At 35.1% G+C, this 10465-nt stretch overlaps 1 non-coding gene and 1 pseudogene across 1 annotated transcript; both read left to right on the top strand.

Annotated features, from left to right (window-relative positions):
* The window catches only part of LOC101349316 (serine/threonine-protein kinase PRP4 homolog pseudogene), a 23689-nt pseudogene extending 15079 nt beyond the window's left edge, over window positions 1–8610 (top strand).
* Window positions 7539–7645, top strand: LOC111822169 (U6 spliceosomal RNA). The gene has a single exon (XR_002825429.1). It is a non-coding gene; the product is annotated as a U6 spliceosomal RNA (small nuclear RNA).
* Window positions 8611–10465: the final 1855 nt, after the last annotated feature.

Below are 10465 nucleotides of genomic sequence, written 5' to 3'. Positions count from 1 at the left end.
GGCTGAGTTCTTTATCTCTTCATTTGATGTTTTAGGGTTTCAAGATTGTTGTATTCTCTGTTCAGCTTAGTTTTTCGGTTCTTTGTTGTGGAGGGACGGCGTGGTGCTTCTGCTTAGAGCGCCATTTTGCTGGAACTCTCCTGGCATTTTTTTACTTTTGACACATCATCAGGGAAGACCAATTGCTAGAAAAGGACATCATGGTTGGTAAAGTAAAGGCTTAGAGAAAATGAGGGAAACTCTCAGTAAGGTGGATTGTCACAATAGCTGCAACAATGGGCTCAAACATGGCAATGAGTCTGAAGATGGTTCAGGACCGAACAACATTTTGTTCTGTTATACTACAGTTGCTGTGAATCGGAGCCAATTTGTTGATACCTAAAAACAACAACAAACCTTACTGAATGAGATGTTAAGTGGTAAATACCTGTGGCATCCCAGCTGGTGGCCAGCACTAACTGCCAGAACTGTGAGACCCTCTTACATCTTTTAGCAAAGACAACCCTCTGGTGAATGGAATCATTTGAGCTAGCAAACTAAAACTAGCAAAAGAACTGTCATGCCAACCAATAAAATTTTCAGAAATAAATTGTTGTGGTTTTAAACCATTTTTATTTGGAATAGTTTGTTATTCACAGTACATGTCTGATACAATTATGAAAAGAAATTTATCTACAGGTTTGTGTTTCTCTCCCAGATAGTTAGAAATATGATAGTGTAATTATAAAGCAGAATTCAATTTTAAAGCACATAGGAATTCAATCCATCCAATTTATAAATATTAAGTATCTTTTAAACAAGTGGGAAATGCTTCATACTAATGAGGATTTAAAAAAATAAAATAAAACACAGTACTGAGAGAAAAACCGTAAATCAGTGAAGACTGTCAACAGGCTTTTCTGGACCATTATTTTTGCTACTTTCTCTTGGTTTCTAAAAACTATAAATATGGACATTTTGGATAGTGATACTTCTTCATTTTTTTCAATTAAGCCATGATAAAGACACTATATATATATATATATATATGCAAACTGGCCATGGACAACTTTTAAATGGGACCTAGGGTAAATAAATGGAAAGAAATATTCAAAGCCCCTAAATTATCAGATCAATTCCTTTTGATCTAAATAAAACAAACAAAAAAACCTAGAGCCCAAATATATTAATTTCTTCAAATTAAAGTTAATTAAATTAACAGAATTAACATATTTCAGCTTAAATTGTTATAACTACATTCTTTTGTGGTTAATTGTGATGTTATTTATGTTTTTTGTTTCACCTTGATGATCTTAAAGACATTATTCAGAATCATTCGTTAATATGTTCAATTTTAAGTTTCACTCTGTAGAAAATGTATGCAGAGCATTTCAACTAAGGCTAAAACTAATCAAAGTAAATACAAAATGCACAGCCTTGAATGTAGTAAATGGATAGTAAATGTTCCTCCTTATGACACCATCTGTATTACCAATGTACTGCTGAAAAGACATAGAAAGGTTAATTTTGGCATTTGTATATTCATTCTGTATCAGATGTTATTTTTAAAGTAGGTGTCTATTATAATTATCATTTATGTTATCTATATTCTGTTGTCAGGATAATTATATTAATATTTATGCTGTACACATTTTAATAAATAATTATTTTCAAAAGAGGGATAAACTGAATCCATGAATCATGGAATATACTTGTAACGATTTATAAGATTCTATACAATGGAAGCTGTGGAGTGTAATTGTGTAAATCATTATTGCTGTAGGGGTAGATTGTGTGGGTTTATGTTATCTGCTGTAGTAGGTGATAAGAGTATCCCAAGAGTTTTTATCAGAGGCATTTGGGAGTTTGCAACATTAACCGTGATTCATCACACTGACTATGCATCCATCTCTCATTGGTGGATCAAGTATTTTCATTTAAATAGAGAATGCCAATTAGCAAATTTACAATTTAATATATAACTATCACAAGGCATTCTGCTTTATGGAGGCTTACACAGAAAACTGAAACTGTGAGTCACTATCATAATTGGAGAAATAAGATAAATTAATACATAATATGATTTGTAGATATCAATCTATATCATCTATATACACAGTTATACCAGACCTTGCTTATCCATGATGACACTTTTTATCATCGATTCCAGCAATTGCCTCAGTCTCCTTTTCAAGAGAAATCATCAAATCAGGCACTGATATCACTCAAAATTGGGGGAAAAATGTACAATTGATTCATTAATCCAGATCTACGCTATAGAGATAGTCCTACCAATGTCAATTGTAGGTTCTCATTCCTTAAATTCATATCTTTGAACTCTTCTTTGAAAAAATGTTAGTCTTTTAAATATGCAATAATGCTGAAAAATATTTTGTCCTTAAGGAAAATGCTTGGGTATTCCCAAATTCAGCTTCTGTGTCTTTCCTTTAGTCCTAAATTCTTTGTCAATCTCCCTTTTTTTATTTCATAAAGACGTATTCATTGTTTGTATATCTATAAAACTTGTTAAGTTATAGTCAAATGTTACACATCTATGACCTGTTCTGTTTCTTTCAGGTGCTTCTGCTTATTTCTGCTATGATTCATCAAATATTAATCTGAAGATCACCAAGTTTGAAATCATGATGATACAAATTTATGAATTCTTAATTTTCCTCATTCCAAGTTCCCAGAGCAAAATTTAAGGAAATTCAGACTGGAAGCCCCATAATTGAGGATTATTTATTAATGATCTGCAAAAAAAAAAAAAAAAGACATTTTATCAGATATAAAATTACGTATATAAATAGTTGAGCTGGATAATGACATATCTAAATTAAAAAAAAATGTATTCTTTTGCTAGTTGTAAACACCAAATATGATGTTTGTTGAATAAAATTTTAAAATCTTCTGTAAATGTATTTCTAACAGATGGTACAACCGCTATGGAAAATGGTATGGCACTTCCTCAAAAACTAGAAATAAAGCTAACGTGTAATCAAGCAAACCCATTCCTAGGTATATATCCTAGAGGCCTAGGAGTAATGACATGAACAGACATATGCCCACCTGTGTTCTTTGCAGCTTTATTCACAATAGCAAAAAAATGTAAACAACCCAAGTGCCCATCAGCAAATGAATGAATAAGTAAAATGTGGTACATACATGCAATGGAATACCATGCAACTGTAAAGAACAATAAAGAGTCTACTAAACATATTATACCATGGATGGACCTGGAAGGCAAAATGCTAGGTGAAATACATCAAGCATATAAGGACAAATATTATATGATCCCTCTTTTATAAACAGACAAGAATAGATATATATAAAGAGACCAGTGTTCATTGGTGATTACCAGGGAGAGGAGTGGGGAGGGAGAAGCATGCTTTAGAATGTAGATACTTGTTGTTTTTGGTGATAGGAAAAGTGGCACCAAATGTGGCTGTAGTAAGCATGGCATGACCAAAGTAAATTATGTCACTGAGAAGCACTCAAGAGAAAAGGATGCCTGTACTAAAGAATTTTATATATATAAGAGTAAAAACTTCAAGAAAGTTTAAAAAATGAGTGTAGGATCACACATGGATGGGTAAAGCATATACGTATATGGGTAGATACGGGTGTATACATATGTGAGAACAGATAGAAGTATCTATATGTACATGTAAATATAGCTATTTGTGTGCAGGCACACATATTCGTTGAAGACACAACTACAGAAACTCCTCAGACATAACTAAACACCTTCTGAGATGGTTTTCTATGTTTGAAGGCTTAAGACCATAGTCTCATGGGACAACTCAGTTAATTGGCATAATATAATTCACCAAGTTCGTGTTCTGTATCCTAGTGAAGTGAGTAGTGTTTGGGATCTTAAAGGCTTGCTTGTGGCCATCCAAGATACAACTATTGTTCTCTACTGGTCAGGAGCAAAGAAGTAAGAAAGTAACAAAAATCTCAGAGAAGAAACAAATCTACAAGGCTGAGAGCCTACAAGAGCCGTGACCTCATCTACCCTGAGACAAGAAGAATTAGATGGTGCCTGGCTACTACCACTGACCATTCTGACCCTGGTCACAATAGATGGTCCTGGATATAATTGGAGGAAATGTAGAAAAAACCTCAAATTCTTTTTTTTAGGTTTTTTTTTTTAAATTTTTTTTATTGTACTTTAGGTGAAAGTTTACAGAACAAATAGCTTCTCATTAAACAGTCAGTACACATATTGTTTTATGACATTGGTTAACAACTCCACGACATGTCAACACTCTCCCTTTTCAACCTTGGAAGACTTTTTTTTGGATGAAAATATACATAACCAAAGATATGCCGTTTCAAAAATTTCTACACGTACAATTCAGTGACAGCAATTATGTTCTTCCAGTTGTACTGCTATTCTCACTATCCTTTTCCAAATGATTCCATCATCATTGTCTTCAACTCACTGTCCCCTAGGCTTCCCATCAAAGCTTTTGATTTAATCTTGTCAATTTAATCTCACATAGATAATTCTTTTTTTTTTTTAATACTGTAGATGAAGGTTTACAGAACAAAATAATTTCTCGTTAAACAATTAGTACACATACTGCCCTATGACAATGGTTAACAACCCCACGACATGTCAACACTGTCCTTTCTCAACCTTGGGTTCCGTATCACCAGCTTTCCTGTCCGTTCCTGCTTTCTAGTCCTTGTTCCTGGACTGCTGTGCCTCATTAGTCCCAATTTGTTTTATGGGGCTGTCCACTCAGGCTGAATGGTGAACCTCGGAAGTGACTTCACCACTGAGCTAAAAAGGTGTCCAGGGGCCATACTCTTGGGGTTTCTCCAGTCTTTGTCAGGCCAGTAAATCTGGTCTTTTTTTGTGTATTAGAATTTTGTTCTACATCCTTCTCCGGCTCTGTCCAGGACCCTCTGTTGTGATCCCGGTCAAAGCAGTCAGTGACGGTAGCTGGGCACCATCTAGGTATACTGGACTCAGTCTGGTGGAGGCCGTGGTAGCTGTGGTCCATTAGTCCTTTGAACTAATCTTTTCCTTGTATCCTGTTCTCTTCATTCTCCCTTGCTCCCGAAGGGATGAGACCAGTGGAGTATCTTAGATGGCTGCTCACAGGCTTTTAAGACCCCAGATGCTACTCACCAAGGTAGAATGTAGAACATTTTCATTTTAAATTGTGTTATGCCAATTGAGCTAGATATACTCCAAAACCATGGTCCCCATGGCTCTCTCCCCAGCAATTTTGTCCCTTAGGGAGTTTGGATGTGTCTATGGAGCTTCCATGACCTTTCCTTGTACAAGTTGTGCTGGCTTCCCCAGTATTGTGTACTGTCTTACACTTCAGCAAAGTTACCACTTATTTATAGTCTATTTAGTATTTCAAATTCTTAAGAAAAGCCAGAGTAACTGGACCAGCTAACACCAGAGGAATCTCTGAAACTATTGCCCTGAGACATTCTTTAAACCTTGAACCAAAACTATACCCTGAGATCACCTTTTAGCGAAATAGCAGAGTGGTACAAAAAATAAAAGATATTACCTGTAAGAACGGTACTCTACTAAAAAACCATCTGCATGACACCAAAAGGTCAACATTTACTCTAAAGCGAAGATGAGAAACTAGAGTACTGGAAATGGAAAACCAAAACACAATTAAAGAGAATGTTGACACATAGTGAAAAATGTAACTAATGTCACAATTTGTGTGGAAATTGTCAAATGAGAACCTAACTTGCTGTGTAAACTTTCACCAAAAACACAATAAAATATTACACATATTAAAAAAATGTAGTATTATCCCACACTTTTCTTAAGGTTGACTGCTGTTGTTGTTGTTAGGTGCCCTTGAGTTGGTTCCCACTCATAGCGACCATATGTACAACAGAGCAAAACATTGCTGGTCCTGCGTCATCCTCAGAATTGTTGTTGTGCTTGAGCCCATTGTTGCAGCAACTGTGTCAATGCATCTGACTGGGCTTAGCTGAGTGGTTCTTGCCTTGGTTGCAGTCAGAAGACAGCTAGATTACAGTTGTGTTAAAGTCCACTGCCAGGAGGGATTGACTGTTGCCTGGGAGCTCATTTGTATATCATTTGTGTATCAGAGCACCTATACAGCTTCACTTGACTGGGATTCTAAAAGCATAGTAGCTGTGTTCTGAGAGGTGTCATCACAAAACCAGTGTTCCAAGAGGCCTAGACAGATGTTGCAAGACTTTCTATGACATAGCCTCAGACTCTGTCACACTGAATCATCTGTATCCTATTGATCAAAATAAGTCACATGATGACATCATTGTCAATTGGAGGGGATTATATGAGGGAGTAAAGACCAGGAGGTTTTACTCATTGGGTGTCCTGTTGGGAAACTAGCCATCTCAGAGAGGGGAGGGGAGGTCCAGAAATAGCCTCCTGAGTGTGGAGGCCATGTTTTTTTTTTGCTAATATGTCCATGGCCTTGAGAGCATTCAAGTGGATTGTTTAACTGACACTATAAATAATGGATAAAATATTTTAGGTAGATTTTTAAAATCTTAAAAATAGTGTTATTGTTATTGTTTTGTTTTTAATAGTTAGAATCACTATAGAGATATACTACTAACATGATCGTCTATGATTACCTGGTGCCATGTAAGTTCAAACTTTCTTACAAGCCCCAAGGGAAAAAAGTGGCTTTTATAAGTAAAGCTAATCTGAACCTGACTGTATGATATCTCTGAGACTAGCCACACAACATAATTCTGAAAATAAGATGATTTAAAGTTTCTTACACCTAAATGTCATACATCAAATTCATTCATGGTGTATATTATTACAGAATAAAAAGAAAATAAAACAAGCAAACAAATTCCTCCAAACTGTCAAAATATCTTATAAAGAAGCTATATATCTTGATAGTTTAAGGACTATAATATTTTAGGTAGAACATCCCAAAATACATCAGCACGAACCTCAACTAATTAAAAAGTAGGGAAGTTCCAGAATGTGAAATCATCTAACACTTTGCTTAGTATCAGTGATGAATTTAGATATAATTCCTTTGTCCTATGAATATTTAGGAAAATATTGGTAATTATTACTCTATAGTATGCATATTACTAAATTAAATTATTAAAATGTTTTAATATTATTTGTATGAAAATGGATAGATCTTAAAAATATTTAGCAAAAGCTGATACCATTTATGTAAATTGCAAGATGCACCAGTAAATATTTTAGATAAATATGAAAAATAAGATAAAAAACTTCATCAGCTTAGAGATGGATTGGGATAAACAGAAGTCTTTAAAAAAGATACACCAATTATCTGTTTCAGGTAGTGGATGATTGAAGTACCTTGGAAGAAAAGAAAAAAGGAAACCCCAATAAAAGCTTTGAAAAGCTATTTAATATTCAAAGTATAAAAATTAAAAAATATATAATAAACACAATATTTGTATGCAGAAACCAAAACACCTATGGGGAAGCAATCAGTGAGGTGATACAAAATTCAGGGAGCGTGGAGATGTGGAGTGCAGGTGGTAAACAGTGTTTCAAGGGGGAGAGATTAAAAAACCGTCTAGTGCTCACTTCCGCAACACGTGCACTAAAATTGGAACGTTACAGAGAAGATTAGCATTGCCCCTGCTCAAGGATGACACGCAAATTCGTGAAGCGTTCCCTATTTTTGTTACAATGTGTATGGCTACACTGGTCAAGGTGTATTCAGTAATGTTGTACAAGCCAGAGATAATGCAAGAGCAAACCAGGAAGTGGCTGTAAAGATGATCGGAAACAACGAGCTGATGCAAAAAAATTGGTTTAAAAGAACTGGAGTTCTTGAAAAAAAATAATGATTCTGATCCTGATGACAAATTTCATTGTTTGAGAGTCTTTAGACACTTTTATCACAAACAATAACTGTCTCATTATCTGAGCCTCTAAGTGTGAATTTACAAGAGGTATTACAAAAATATGGTAAGGTTGTTGGTCTTCATAGTAAAACTTAAGATCATATAGTCAGCAGATGTTCTTGACATTGAACCTCCTTAAAAGATGCAATATCTTGCATGCAGATATCAAGCCAGACAATACCCTGGTTAATGAATCAAAACTATTTTAAAGCTTTGCAATTTTGAGTCAGCATTACGTGTGGCAGATAACGATATAACACAATATTTTGTCAGTCTATTTTGTCGTGCTCCTGAAATCATTATAGGTAAGAGCTACACTACGTATAGATATGTGGTCTGTAGGTCGTACCTTATATGAACTTTATACTGGAAATTTTTTATTTCCCAGCAAAACTAAGAAACCATATTTTGAAACTCACCATTGGTCTCAAAGGAAAGATGCCAAACAGGATGATTCAAAATGGCACATTCAAAGACCAACATTTTGATCAAAATCTCCACTTCATGTACTTAGAAGGTGATAAGGTACCAGAGAGGGAGAAAGTTACTGACATGAGCACCATTAATCCAACTAAGAACCCATTGGATGATTTGATTGAGTGCCAGGAACACCCTGAAAACCAAAGTGAAAAAGCACACCAGCTAAAGCGCTTGTTGGACCAGATCCTCATGTTGGACCCAGCTAAATGAATTAGCATCAACCAGGCCCTACAGCATGCCTTCAACCAGGAAAAAATTTAAACAATATCAAGTAGCTCTAAGGGTTTGAGTAATTAAATACAAAGATTGAAGAAATTTATTAATGTGTGTGTGTGTGTGTGTGTGTGTGTGTGTGCGCGCGCGCGCGCGCACAGGCCATAGCAGCATGCCCTTGGTGTAGTCACTACTGAAAGGGGTCTGTTCTTTCTTGAGCCTGCCTTCAGGGATGGTCTCCTCTTGTAAAGCAGGCTGTGTACAACATTCAGTACACTGAAGGCGTAAATCTTCCACTCTTGAACAAAGCAGCTGCTGTTTAAAAGCGAGAAAAAGGAAAACGGGGCACAGGCCATTCAACGCCTTCTCCAAGGAGTCTGATTTGCTGAGACAGCAGCTTCACCACCTTTACATGGCACCTAATTACAACAAGCACGCACATTATGATGCATTCAAGAATGGATAATCGGAATAGCAGCATCTTCTGGTGGATTTTGCTTCTTTTAAAGACCTGAAATGAACCACAGCCAGGAAAGTGCTAGATGAGTTAATATGCCATCTATGAACCTAAAACCCATCTCCTCATGGTTTAGACTTACTAAAAGAAACACAAGGTGCAGCTCAGTGGCAGATGATGACAACTAGAAGACATGAGCTAAGGTTTCTGTTCTAGAAAAGATTAAAAAATAAAAAAAGTACTCATCTATTAAAAAATACAATAAAATAAAAAACTGTGTCTAATGCCATGGACAGGGTATGTACTTAATGACAATGATGTAGCATTTTGATAGAATGGTGAAGCTCAAAGATCATTCAAAACAGAATAGAGGGAATGATTTTGGAGATGGCAAATATACACAATTCTCTATGAGAAGGCAAGAAATGAGATAATGACTGGAAGGAAAAAAAAAGCTACACTCATGGCCATTGAGTCAGTTCTAACTCGTAGCAAATCCATATGTTACAGAGTAGAACTGCTACATGGGGTTTTCTTGGCTTTAATCTTTATAGAAGCAGATTACCAGGCATTTTTTCCTCAGCATCTATTGGGGGATTTGAACCACCAACCTTTAGGTTAGTAGCCAGGTGCAAACCCTTTGCATCACCCAGGGACCTTAACTGGAAGGAAAGAGGGTTGAAAATTGGTTTGTTGGTTTTGTTTTTATTTTTTTAAGATGTAAGATATAACATAATTTTTGCATGTTAATAGGAAGGAGTAACCAATCACTGAGGACTGTATAAAAAATAAAATAATCCCAAAATTAGAAATGAAAAAATATACACATATTTTTTTAAATCAAATTGTAATGAAGCACAATGTTTTTATTTTCTAAAAGTATATGGCCAAAAGAGATCATCAATTAAAAAAAGATAATTACCTAATTAACTCTCTTCTCCTCTATTACTTTAAAAATGTCTTAAGTTTGTCATGTCGACACAGCCTTAGCTTTGAAAAGTTGCTCTCTGATCATGCCATTGGTTTTCACTTGTCGTTCTAGTTGCTGGAATGCTAAGTGTTGGTTATGTGGATTAAAGACTTTCTTCTTAGGAAATTTACAAAGCCACTGAGTTTATCGATTTAAGTTTTTTTTTTTTTCATTTTAAAAATGCATCTGAATTGTCACACACATTTTGACCATGATCAGTCTCATCCTCAATTACTTAAATGGCGATTTATTTTTGTTTCATATATTTATTATAAGTGATTATATCTTGTTCATTTTTAAGTCAAAATGAATATGATAGAAAATATCTTTAGTGTACAGAGGCTGAGTTTTTTTCTTTTTTTTTTTTTTGCACTATGCTTTTATTCTTTTATTTTCACCTACTGTAATTCTGAGAAAATAGTATGTTTGCAATAGAAATGATCCAAATTTGTTATACACGTACACTGAAAGAAAAA

This window comes from Trichechus manatus, unplaced genomic scaffold (assembly GCF_000243295.1).
Source record: "Trichechus manatus latirostris isolate Lorelei unplaced genomic scaffold, TriManLat1.0 scaffold00135, whole genome shotgun sequence".
NCBI classification, from domain to species: Eukaryota; Metazoa; Chordata; class Mammalia; order Sirenia; family Trichechidae; genus Trichechus; species Trichechus manatus.
The sequence above is the reverse complement of the archived record's forward strand: the minus strand, read 5'-3'. Positions and strand labels throughout refer to the sequence as shown.